Genomic DNA, 13,764 nt, shown 5'->3' with positions numbered 1-13,764 from the left:
TGATTATGATGTTAATGGTAGAAATTTCTCGGCTCAATTAATATCCCTTGTCTACTTTTGTGTCAATCAGTGGCTACTAGTTACAATTAATCTAAGGTGGTGGGGCCTGCAAAGAAGTTAGAAAATGAAGAGACATTATTGGCATATTCTTCAATTTGTTATTGGAAATAAAAAATGAATTTGATAGGGAGATATTAATCGAAGGAAAATGTTATTTTAATATCTTATATAATATATATAGATATATAAGAAGAAGAAATTGTTTAAATAATTGGAAAATTTAAGAAGAAAAAAATATATGAACCATTTGGATTGCGTCAACTACTTTTTCCTTTGGACTTAACTCTTGAGCACTTCGATTTGTTCTCTCCCTACTTCAAATAAATTTATAAAAAAAAAAATTATGGCTTGTTTGATTTCTATCTTTAAAAACTGCTTTTAAAATAAAAATATAAAAACAATTTGTTTGGATAAGTGTTTTAGATTTAAATGTTTGCAAAACTGTTCTCATCTTTTGTTTTTTTATTTAATGAAAGATCTTAGAATTATTTTTGTTTTCTTTTTTATGTTTACAGCACATCATAATTCATTACTGAATGCTACTATCAGCTATAGTTAACTACTATCATTACCCATTGGTGACCACCATTATCTTCCGATTTTTTAACTCAAATTATTTTCTAATTTACATAATTTTTGGTTTCAAAAATAATTTTTAAAATTTAATTTACAAGATAGTTTTTAAAAACAAAAAAAAGGGAACAAAATCAAACAAGATCTAAATTTTGGGTCTCAGTTTTTTTTTTGTCAAAGAAAAATAAATTATTAATGTCAAAAACTATATGTTAATCTGAATATCACTAACGAAAACAAACTAATTTAGTTATTTTCATAGTTTTTTATATAGTGATTGGGTAGGGATTAATGATGACAGTACAAACTTTAGGTTGTCATTCTAACAGTTTGAACTATAAACACGGATCTCATTTAAATCTCGCTAAAAGTATAGAGTTTATTAAAGATTTAATTTTTTTTTCCATACAATACGCACAAATACAAACATACGCGAAATTTATTAAAGTATATTATTGTGTCATTTTTTTCCAAGATATGGTACTAGAGTAGGCTTGACCAAAGAAAAATGTGGATACCGACTAAAAAGATAGTTTGTCACCATTAATGATTTCTTTTCCATGTTGGCTTCAATAATGGGTTGAGAATAGAAAGATTTCTATTATTATATGTCGTTTTCTTTACGCGAACTTAATGTTTAAATTTCAAAGTGAAATGACTTTAATATATATATATATATATATCATTTTTATTCATCTGATTCTATTATTGTGCCATTTTCTCTACACACGCATAGATAAAAAATATATATTTTATATTAGGATAGCTGAGACGATAAGAATAGAAATGACTTTAACATATGCATGGGAATTGGAAAATTTATTATTATTATTATTATTGTTATTATTTTAATGATGGTTATTTTTTACATAACTTACTTTACTCCATTTATAAAATCACATTTTAAATATTTTTACTCAACAAAATTCATATACACAGACTATTCAATTTCCAACATAGGATCCACCGTAGGACCAAAAACAAAACCTCATTATTGTGTCATTTTCTCCAAGATATGAGTACTTAAGTAGGTTTGACTCAATAAACGATGCGGACACCGACTAAAAAAGCCCAGACCTCTATGATTTTGCCGTTTTGTTAGCTCAACCTTAATTTTCAAAATAAGAAGACTTAAATATATAAAAATTATTTTATTCCACTACTTCTATTAACGTATCATTTTCTCGATGCATATGGGTTGACTCAGACCTTGACATTATGTGTCCGCATAGAAAAGAAAAAAGACCATTATGACATTATCTTTTGTTTATTCAAAACTAATTCAGAATTGGTTCTAGGGGTTTATAGATCGCTCACTAACAAAATTCTCACGTAAGTACTTTAAAAATAAAGTAATGTTGTCCTTACTAACAAAAGTTAACTTTAGTCATTAGATGACTATAAAAGTCATTAGAAATAGTTTAAAGCACACAAATGTCCTTTAACCAAATTTTCAAACATATGATCTAGTCAATTAATTTTCAATATTGCTTTTTAAAAAGTAGAGAAGGTGGGATACAAATTAATGTCCTTCTGAATCTTGTTACTTAGCTAGCATTATTGGAGCACTTAAGAATTTGTTAAAGGGTTTGTGCCTGTTTGGATTTGGTTTTCAAAACCCTAATCCCTAAACTTACTTTTTTTTGGTTCATTGTTCATATACTGTAACTTAATTTGGTGGGTTGATGAATTTTTCTTTTCTTGGGGGGAAAAAAACGAGAACAATTGAATTGCATTATGAGCCTTCCGCGAAGCATCCTAACTCCTATGCATTATTAGTTGCTTCTTGATTTAACATCTTTAATTAATTAATTTGGGATCAAAACTTAATCTGTGGGGGCACGTTGTTGCTTTTCCTGGATCTCTTTTCAACTTTTTCTTTTTTGTATTTTTTAATTTCAAAAACTTTATTCTCGCCCTGTATTATTTTTTTATGAATGAAAGTTTAGATGAGTTGAGACTTGGGGCTCATTAGGGCCAGGTATACCTTTAGGCTTAAAAGGTGCTTACAGAGGTGCATGCAAATTACTTACCAACAAGATCCTCACTTCAGCAGTGGAATTTGATCCCTTAAATTTATAAGCCAAATCCTTGCCAAATGACCAATCTTCAAGGAATTAAGTTGAGACTTTAAACAAGTGTGATTAGTAGGATCCATGGATCAAACATTATCATATCATTTTTTTAATCATACAAGAAAATGCTGTCAAATTCTCCCTCCCCCCTTTCTTGGAAGAATTGAAGAATGACCAAGATAGATGATGGGGAAAGGGGCTTGATGGTTTGTGGGTATAGCATAAAATTTTGGGGAAAAACATGTTGGCTTTCAATTATATCTTGACCAAATTACTTTTGTATATAAATTATTTAACCTCTGAAGAAATCAAAGAACATTTTAATTTCCATTATTGTTTGCTAATTGATTAAACATTATATATAACCGAAGAAAATTTTTATTTATTATTTTATTGGTCATTACTCTGCTCAACTAATTGTTAATTATTGTCTCAGAATATTATAAAAAGTTAATTACTTAAAAATATCAGTAAATTTCTTTTGTATATTTTTTTTTTTGTTTCTCAAGATATCTCCACGATCAGCAATCATGAGACTAATCCTTCAAAGAATTTGAATGCCATTTAAGGAGTTATCGTCTCCCAAAAGATGCTCACCATACCCACCTCTAGGAATCAAATTCTAAAAGGATGCTACACTTGCTTGGTGTTTATATTGGACAACAGTTATTAATTATTATTATTATATTTATTTATTTTAATAAGAATGATGACTCATATGACTTATTTGAAAATTAATATTTAGTTGAAATTGGTGTTTGTTAGAATTATGTCTGGATTTTTTTGTTAAGGATTGTTAGAACGTTGCTGTACCGGAAATTAAGGCAATCATTCATAAAGTAATAAAAATTTTGTCTGGATATAATCATTAATAAAATATAAAAAAATGAATTCAAATGCATCTAAGAAAAAGGAAAGAGTTACTTTTTGGCAGGACATCATTAAATTGTACCATATGCAAATATAAAGCAACTTAATTTCATCTTGACTACATTTTCTATATAGTAAAACTAAAGCACAAAGAAAGGCCTACATTCTAACAAAAGAAAAAGGATAATTACGCCAAAATCTCATTACATCATAATTAGATAATATAAGGTTTATTAACAATTAATAAAAAATAACTTTAGCTATCATTTTGCAATAGACCTTAAAGCATTTAATTGTATTGTGGGGACCAAAACTTTAATTTACTGTTTGTAAAAAAAACCTAACTAAAGAAAAATGTTAATAAAATTAAAGGGTTTATTCAATAATACAATAATAAATTTTTTATTATTTAGATAATTAGTAAATAAAATAGTTTTTAGTGAGTAAATGATTCCAATTAATTGGGTCAATAATCAAGATTTGAAGATTCAAATAGCTGAAAAGAATATTTTTGAGAATAAATTTGCCTATATATTTGTGCTATCTTAAAAATTTGTTTGTATTTGTCAACAAAATAAAAAAAAAAGTGTTTATCTGGATGTATGAGGAATGTGAATTTTAATTATTTATTTAAAAATTATGTTTGAAGAGTGAATGCAAGTATCAATCTACGAAATTTAGTTTATTAATTTGTTAGCAGTTGCTTATGCGATAATAATGGATTCAAACATAGTATCTCGCTGATGTTAGAAATAATGAAATTTACTTGCTTCATTCTATCTAACTTCCCCGTGGAACATTTCTCTAAATTAGATAAAGAATATTCTGGGACAATCAAACTTTTAGTCCTAAAAGTTTGATTCAGATTTCGATTTCACCTCTCAAGTTTAATTTTTATGAATTTGATCCATTATATTTTCTTAAATTATCATATTAATTCTTTAAGATTTTTTAAAAAAATTGAGTCTCAAGTTAATTTAATATGCAAAGTATGCTAATGACTTAACATGTACATGTAGTTAAATAAGAACAAATTAACCCTCAAATCAGTTTAATTTTTATCAAACTAGTCTCTCATACAATGTTTTTAATTTATTGTTTTTAAATTTTTTTATTCTATTATTTTTCCCTACCTAAGGTATAGTGTATGGGAATTTTTTTTTTGGACAGAATGAAATGAAGAGGGATGGCTAGAATTTTTATACCATTATTTAGAAGATTTTTTTTTTAAAAGGAGTGGTATCGCATCTGATGACCTTTCAAGCCATCCCAAGCCTAATTTTTCCAACCCCTATGTTGGGGAATTGAGACTGAAATAACCTAATATAAATAATATTATTACTAAATTCTTTTATCCTTCTCACCTCCTTTTACTCTTTCACTTTCTCTCACCGTGAAATTGGAAAAACATAATTATAACTAATTTGAATCTATTGATTTTATAATAATTTTTAAATAATGATTAAATAAAATCATTTATCACTCTAATAAAATTCCCAAACAATGAAAATTACATTCCATTCACTCTATCCTGCTCCACCCTATTCCATTCCATTAATTTTTGATCCAGTTTCACCCTTTACATGAGAAAGCATTTGCACAAATAATAATGTGACTTATTATCTTGCTTTAATTAATTAGAGCATAATTGAAATATTGAGATTTTTTTTAGCAAATATAGTGACATAATAATAACTTCTCTTAAAACACATGAATAATGTTTTGAATACCTTATAAATAGGATCAGAGTCAGTAAGTGAATGTTTTAATTTTTGTGAAGACTCTATTATCGACAATAGTGCCATTTTCTTTAGGTCATGGATTTCAAAGATGACTTGGCTTGGGAATAAATAAGCAAGAATAAAAATGTTGAGATTCTTTTTCTGTTCGACCCCATTAATAATTAACAAGTTGTTAGAAAAAGTGACTAGTTAATTTTCTCTTTTCAGCATAAATATTTGAGTTTACACTTGATTAACGAAAAACATGAACTAGAGTAAAAAGTTGACTTGTCCCCTTCCATAACTTATTTTCTCTCCTTGACTACAATAATGAGTGGAGAAAATACAAGAAACCGTTGAGATGCATTCATTAAACACCATTTTTTTGAATGAAATGACATAGAAAATAGAATGATTAAAAATATTTTTGCTCCTCAACTATAAAATTTGTGTAAAAAACATGTGGCATTGTAATCTTCCTTTGCAGGGAAATATCCCACATTAATATTTTAAAACATTGCAATATTGTATCTATCATTAAGAAATATTAACTTTTACCATTAGTTAATTAAAAATCAAAAAAAAATTTTAAAATTATATAAAAGGAATAAAAAATTATAAATATATATCAATTTAAAATATTTTGTTGATTTTAAAAACAATGGAATTACTACTTATTTTTTTATTTCATTAATTTGTTAGTCATCGCTTGCATACAATGAGATTGGATTCAAACCTAATATTTAATTTCGTCGGAAAAATGACATGTAAAGACTTTTCAAGAATATTAATTATAGATAAAGATCTTAAAATTATGAAATTCAGAAAAAGATTAGTTCTTAGTTAGAATTAAAACTATTTTTTGATGGAATTAAAAGAAGCTTTAAATTTAAAAAATTTGACATCAATTTCTATGATTTAGGCACATCACAGAAAGATAAAACCATTTGGAATTGCTTCCCCAATGAACTTGAATAAAAACAAAGAAATAGTAATTAAAGCTATAAAGCATTGAGAAGGTGAAAATCAATAATACCACCTTGCTATTCATACACTCAACAACTGAGATCAATAATAGAGATCCCAATTTGTTACTAAGATTCGTCTATGGCTGCTATGAATTCATGTCTCGTCCATATCACCTGGTGCGTGATACAAAAGGTTAATAAGACTATTCTCTTCAATTTATTTAAAAGATTATAAATTTTAATCTAAGTTTCATTAAGCTTATATACTTCTAATTAAACTTCTAACATCTAAATCGACCATAGGAATCTTTTGGTGTCAAAGTATTTCTTAATTCTCAACAAATTTACTAGCTAAAATTATATATAGGGGCCAGAGTTTTGCTTTTTGTTAATTAATTTTTTTTAGAATATCTTTGTGTAGATATGTATACTTATTTATTTTAAAATTACTGAATCTTAAACCCCAGTCTTATTTAATTAATTTATTCATTCTTTCTTTAATATTTTTTTCAAAATGTGATGAAAATTGCTTAAGTTTTGTTTTATTTAAATTGAAATTATTTTGAGAATCTTTATCTAACAACTACCTAATTAAACTACTAAGAAATTAAAATTCTAAGATTTAATTATCAAGGAAAATTTACTATAATTATTAAAATCAAATTTTCTTTTAATGATATTTTAACTTCTCAATCTATGAATAACAATATATATATGTATGTATGTATATATATTTTGTTATTCATATAAATATATATATATGGTATTACAAATAGATTATTAGAATCCCCAAGAAAAGCATGTAATATTTTTTTAAATCCTTGATTATTTTCATACAAATGGACAAACAGTTTTGATTTTGAGATTATAATTGATATATTTTATAGATATCAAAATAATTTTATATAATATCATTTTATATTTAACTGCAAGATCAAATAGGAAATTCTTTTTATAAGATTCTTTTATATATCCTTTTTTTTCTAAGCTTTGTAAGAGATTTTGGGATATTGGAACATAAAATGTGATTATATTTTCTATTTGGTTCCAAAGCGTGATTTCCATATGTAAGTTTATCGCCAGTGAGGAACAGACACTGTTATTTAAAAAACAGAGGTTGGTGGACTTATACAGAATTTGACAGGGGCATGACCTGCCATGACAATTTCGAGTTTCACACACACACAAAAGCCACCAGAAACAGCCTGCCCATGTGCATGCTTACGAATACGTATGCTCCCCCCTATAAGACAAGCTTAACCAACTTCGCACCTATTAAAAAATTATAGATATATAATAAAAACTGTTAAAAAAATGTAACTTCTCAATTTCACCCCTCTTTTATAATTAATAACTAATAAATTTTTTTTTGAAATTTAAATTGTTATATTTTTTTAAAAAAATTAGAAACATGTTAAAGTTGTTCTCTGTTTTTTTTTTTCAAAACACATTAGATTTGATTATTAGAAAATATAGTTTGCTTTACCAATTTCTATCTTTAACCATCACTATTAACTACCTCCAATCATTACTATCAGCCTATTTTTTAATTCTTAAACTGTTTATAATTAACATAACTAAGCATTTTTTTCATTTAGTTTTATTTTGGAAAAAAAATTTGAAAACTTTATTACAAAACTGTTCTTAAAAACAAAAAATGAAAACAAAAACCAAACATACCCTTACAAGTCTCTTCTGCTTAATTGTAAATACTGAAGAAGTTTAACTTGTAAATATAAAAGTTTATTAACGTGTAAATGGATTTAAGAAATAATTAATTTTCTTATTTGAGACCTTATTGAAATTTTCCCTAAAATTTGCATTTCTTAGTACATGAACACATGCATTGGAATTAAAAACATTAATTATAATAATAATTATTATTAGCATAAAATACAGTGACAGCCCTTCTATTTTTCTAAAATTACAGTGACCTCCATCCTATTTTTAAAACATATACTTTAGCACAATTTTTTTCATTGTTAGGAATATCTGTTAAATATAAATTTTTTTTGAAATTATGTTGTAGAATTTACATTTACTAACTTGCCCTTATAATCAAATTGTAAACTCTCTCTCAATTTAATAAACTTTAAAGAATTAATTATGACAATATTTAAATAAATAATTTAAAAATATTGTGTGAAATTGATAAAATTTACAGGAAAGTAAACATAAATTATATTAACTAATTTATCTCTTATTATATTAAATACCTATTTCATTAATATTTTTTGGATATATGTGTTTCAGATATTATCTCAGTCAACTTATGTATTTATTTTTTAAAAAATTAATAAATAAATAATTTGGAATAACTAAAAATAAAATATGAATAAAAATTAAAAAAATTATATGCATTAATTTTTTGATATTTTAAATTATTATTACTTGACATTTATGTTTGAAGAGAGCTAATCTGGTCTAAAAAATGTGAGTTAACAGTCAACTAACAATTTGAGTAGATGGAAATTAAATATTAAAAGTAGAAGGGGGATTGTGTCTTGTATTTTTTTATTTTTTTTTCTTTTGTGTTTTGTGGTTATTGATTCTATGGGAAGTTTGTATAGGTTTTCAAAATAGGAGGAAGGTATATGTAATTAAGGTAAAATAGATGGAAGTCAAGTATTTTACCCTTATTATTATTATTATTATTATGGTTTTTTTGAATAACATTTACTTTATTCCATTTACAAAATCATATTTTAATATTTCAACTCGAAAAAAATATAGTTTACTGACCACTCAATTTTTAACATAGAATCTACGTTATTTTGTTATCTTTTTCCCTGATATGAGTATTTGAGTAGACGACCAAAAACAAAATCCCTATTATTGTATCATTTTTTTCAAGATATGAGTATTTGAGGAGGCTTGACCAGACGGACACAGCCTGAAAAGTTAGATTATCACTATTAATGGCTTCTTTTTCTTGTCGGCCTGAGTAATGGGTTGAAAAGAGCAAGACTTCTATTGTTATGTCGTTTTCTTTGTGAAAAATTAATGTTCAAATTTCAAAATGCAATGACTTAAATATATAAATGCACATAATTTATTTTTATTCCTCCACTTTTATTATTGTGCCATTTTCTCTACGCAGATGAATTGACTCAGACTTTGAAATTATGTATCCGCACATAAAAATAAGACAACCATTATAGTATCAACTAGAATTTTATTATACTCCTCTCGTTAGATTTTCAAGGAATTTGGAGGAGGGATTTTATTATCCTTTTCATAAAATTTCACAATCACTCACGACTTACTGCACTTAAAAACCTCAATGTTTTTTCATGATATAAGCTCAAAGTAACTGCATATTTAAATTTAAATGAACTAATTAGTGATATAGATTATGGACTCAGGTTCATTTGCTTGAATCCATTAGGTCAAATTTTCCAAACAAATGTTACCATAATAAAGATTTTTATTATCAATAGCGGTCTAACCACTCACCATGGTCAATGTGTCCTTTACCATACTAATTCTCATCCAAAACACATACACGCACCATATTCACTCTTCCTATATTGCTTTTACTGGCTTTTTGAGTCGGATTTGGATATGCTGAGTGTCTTAAACTTATTCAACCACTATTGAAATTTATCAACATTTAAAATTAATTATCATTATACATTTCCCTATAAAAATTCAGAACAATTCTATATGTTATACCCTTCAAAAATTTGAGATTCGATGATTTCTAAGTATCATATGACAAAATCTTTGACAATCATTCAATATAATTCAATAGTTAATCATCTCAAGTGGGACACTTATTAAGTGAGTAGATTTGTGTTGCTTGGATGAATTTGATGAATTTCTCTTTTCTTAGTGGAACAATAATTGAATTGAACTCTGTGCCATCCACGAAGCATCCTAAGCATTATCAGATGCTCAACGTGTAGCTTCTTTTTATTATTTAACCTATTTAATTAATTAATTGATGCGGGATCAAAACTTTATTATGCACTGCGTACGTTGTTGCTTTTTCTGGGTCTCTTTCAACTTTTTAATTTTTGCACTTTTTAATTTCAAAACTTTATTGTTGTCTTGTAGTAATAATGCGGGTCTTATGCTACCTAAAGTGTTGTGAACCTTCCAGGAATTAAGTTGAGAGACTAAGTAAGTGCGATCACAAGGTTCCATGGATCCAATAATCTTATCATTTTTAATTACACAAGAAAAAATGCCAAGCATACTAAATTTATATAATTACATTTGGTGTGAACAAATAAGTCAGTAATTTGGTCAAAAAAAAAAAAGTGAACATATGTGTAAGTTTGAAATAACTTTTGATTTAGTTTTGGTTAATTTACATGTAAAATAACACACGCACACGCAAACACACATTTTACTCCATTAATAAAATACAACCATATGAATTCTTTAATGTAAATTATATGGACAGTTCAAATTCTACTAAAGACTATTAATGCCACTGTATTAACGCACGTCACGGATATTTTTCCCTTTGGTCACATTAATGAGTTGTAAAATGACTAAGCAATTCTCATTAATGATTTTTATAGGCTTAACATGCCGCCGGTATTATAGATGTATCAATAATCATTTTAATTTATTTTTTATTAATTATTATGTGTAATCATATTATGTTTTATTTTTTATAATCATATTTATATTTTCTCTTGTAATAAAATACAATCATAAATGTGAATTCTCAGAAATATAATATGAACATTCCAATTTTAACAAAGAATTTATTGTTAACTATTGTACCATTCTCTTAACGTTATGAATTTATATGCTGTTCATCGTCATCATTCAATACGTATGATTGACACGAAAATTATGACACGAGTAGAAAGATGTGCGAGAAATTCATTGTCCCTTTTTCTTTTCTTTTTCCAGAAATTACTATATTTTATCATAGGATATCTTAGATGATCATGATAGAATAAAGTTTTTGTAGCTAACTAAAGTTAGTATGAGTGGTAGATCATGCTATTACTTAAGCAAATGATTGGGCGTTTGATTTTCAACCCTTGTGTATGTAGTAACTAAGTTGGGAAAGGCCTATCTTTTGCTCTCAATACCTTAGGATAGATAATCTTTGCTATCAATGGAGCCTACTCCTTATACTATCCACAAAAAAAAAAAAAAGAAAAGAATAAAGTGTATGCAATTTTCATGGCTAAACACATGCACGGGAATTGGAAAATTATTATTATTATTATTATTATTATTATTATTATTATTATGGTTATTTGTTTACTTAACACCTCCTTCTCCATTTATAAGTATTTTAAATATTCGAACTCGACAAAAATAATATACATCGACTAATCAATTGCTAGCATAGAGTCTACTGCACAGCCAAAAACAAAATTCAAATTATGGTGTCATTTTTTCCTAGATGTACTTGAGCATGTTTGACCAAAGGAAAAGAGGACATAGACTAAAAAGATAGATTGTCACCATTAGTGGCTTAACATTGATGAGCTGTAAATGATTAAGCAATTTCTTATCAATGAGTTTTATAGGCTTAACATGCCCTATTATTGTAAACTTTTATTGTAAGAAAACAGTAGTATAGATGCATAAATAATATTTTTTAATTTATTTTTATTAATTCAAATATGCAATCATTTTTATTTTTTATCTTAAAATAAAATACAACCATAAATGTGAATTCTTAAAAATATAATATGAACGCTCTAATTTTAACAAAGGCTCTATTATTAACTGTTGTACCATTCTCTTTATGACATGGATTTATAAGTTGTTCATCATCATTCAAGAAATGTGAAAGGAATTTATGAATTGATTAATAATTTTCTTAGTATGTTGACATTGGCTGACTTCAAAAATTATAGACACAAATAGAAAGATGTGAAGATACAACATCAAGAAATTCATTGTCTCTTTTTCTTTCTTTCTTTCTTTGTTTTTCGAGAAATGAATATAATTTATCTTAGGATAGCTTAGTTAGATTATAAGAATAGAATAAAGTGTTTGTAGTTTTAACTGTTAAATACATCAACACATGCATGGGAATTGGAAAATTTATTATTATTATTATTATTATTATTAATGATGATGATGGATGATGATGATGATTTGTGTACATAACACCTACCTTCATTTATAAAATCATATTTTTAAAAAGTTGAACTCCACAAAAATAATATACACTAACTATTCAATTTTTAACATAGAGTATATTATTTCACGGCCCCAAAAAAAAAAATCCCCTTTAGTGTCTTTCTTTGTTTTTTTTTTTTAAGATGAGTACTTGAGCAGGTTTGACCAAAGAAAAATGTGAACACCGATTGAAAAGATAAATTGTCACCTTTAATGGCTTCTTTTTCTTGTTGGCTTCATTAATGGGTTGAAAAAAGCAACAGTTCTATATATTATTATGTCATTTTCCTTACACGAACTTAATGTTCAAATTTCAAAATGAAATGACTTAGCTTAATATATATATATATATATATATGTGTGTGTGTGTGTACGTATGTATGTATATGTATGTATTTATATAAATTATTTTTATTCCTCTACTTTTATTACTGTGCCATTTTCTCTATGAATATGGATTGACTTAGACTTTGAAGTTTTGTAGCCAAACAAAAGAATAAGACTACTATAACATTATCTAAAATTTTATTATATTCCTCCAGTTATATTTGTAAGGAACTTGGAGGAGGGATTTTATCATCCTTTTCATAAAATTTCACGATCACTCATAACCTACTGCATTTACAAACCCTAATGTTTTTTCATTATGTAGGCTGAAAAAACACCAAGAATAACAATTGAATCACACTATGCGCTTTCTACGAAGTATCCTTAGCATTATTAGATGCTCAACGTGTAGCTGGTTTTTTATTTAACCACTTTAATTAATTAATTAATTGTGGATCAAAACTTTTTGAGTACTCATAAGTATCCTTCTATTAGAGACAATATTATTCTATGTGCAAGCAATCACTAAATTTGAGCACCTCTTGCAATGGGAACTCGAATTTTGGTGTGCCATGTTGTGAGAGATTAGCCCCTGCTACTAGACCTAACCCCGATCCTATCCATAAAGGGTGTTCTACAAAAACAAAAAATAAGGCATCAAGCAAAAAGATGGAATAATCTTTCAATTTTACCCTTCAACTAGAGAAATCATTTGCATAAAAAATAAGATAACTCATTAAGTCATTATCTTCATTTAACTAATTGAAATGTTCATATATTTTTTTAACAAATATAGCAACATAATAACTTTCCTTAAAATACATGAAAAATATCCCAAATACTTTATAAATAGGACAGGAGGAGTGATATGAACATTCTAAATTTAACAAAGACTCTATTATTGACTATTGTGCCACTTTCTTTACGTCATGAATTTTTAAGTTGAATTGACTTTGAAATAAATGAGTTTGAATAAAAATGATGAGACTCAATTTCTTTTTTGGCCCCATTAATAATCAGCAAGTTGTTAAAAAAAGACTGGGCAATTTCACTTTTACAGACCGA

Source organism: Prosopis cineraria, unplaced genomic scaffold (genome assembly GCF_029017545.1).
Source record: "Prosopis cineraria cultivar Desert tree isolate PC_DT_omini unplaced genomic scaffold, ASM2901754v1 PC279, whole genome shotgun sequence".
Lineage (NCBI taxonomy): Eukaryota > Viridiplantae > Streptophyta > Magnoliopsida > Fabales > Fabaceae > Prosopis > Prosopis cineraria.
This window is presented reverse-complemented; position numbering follows the sequence as displayed.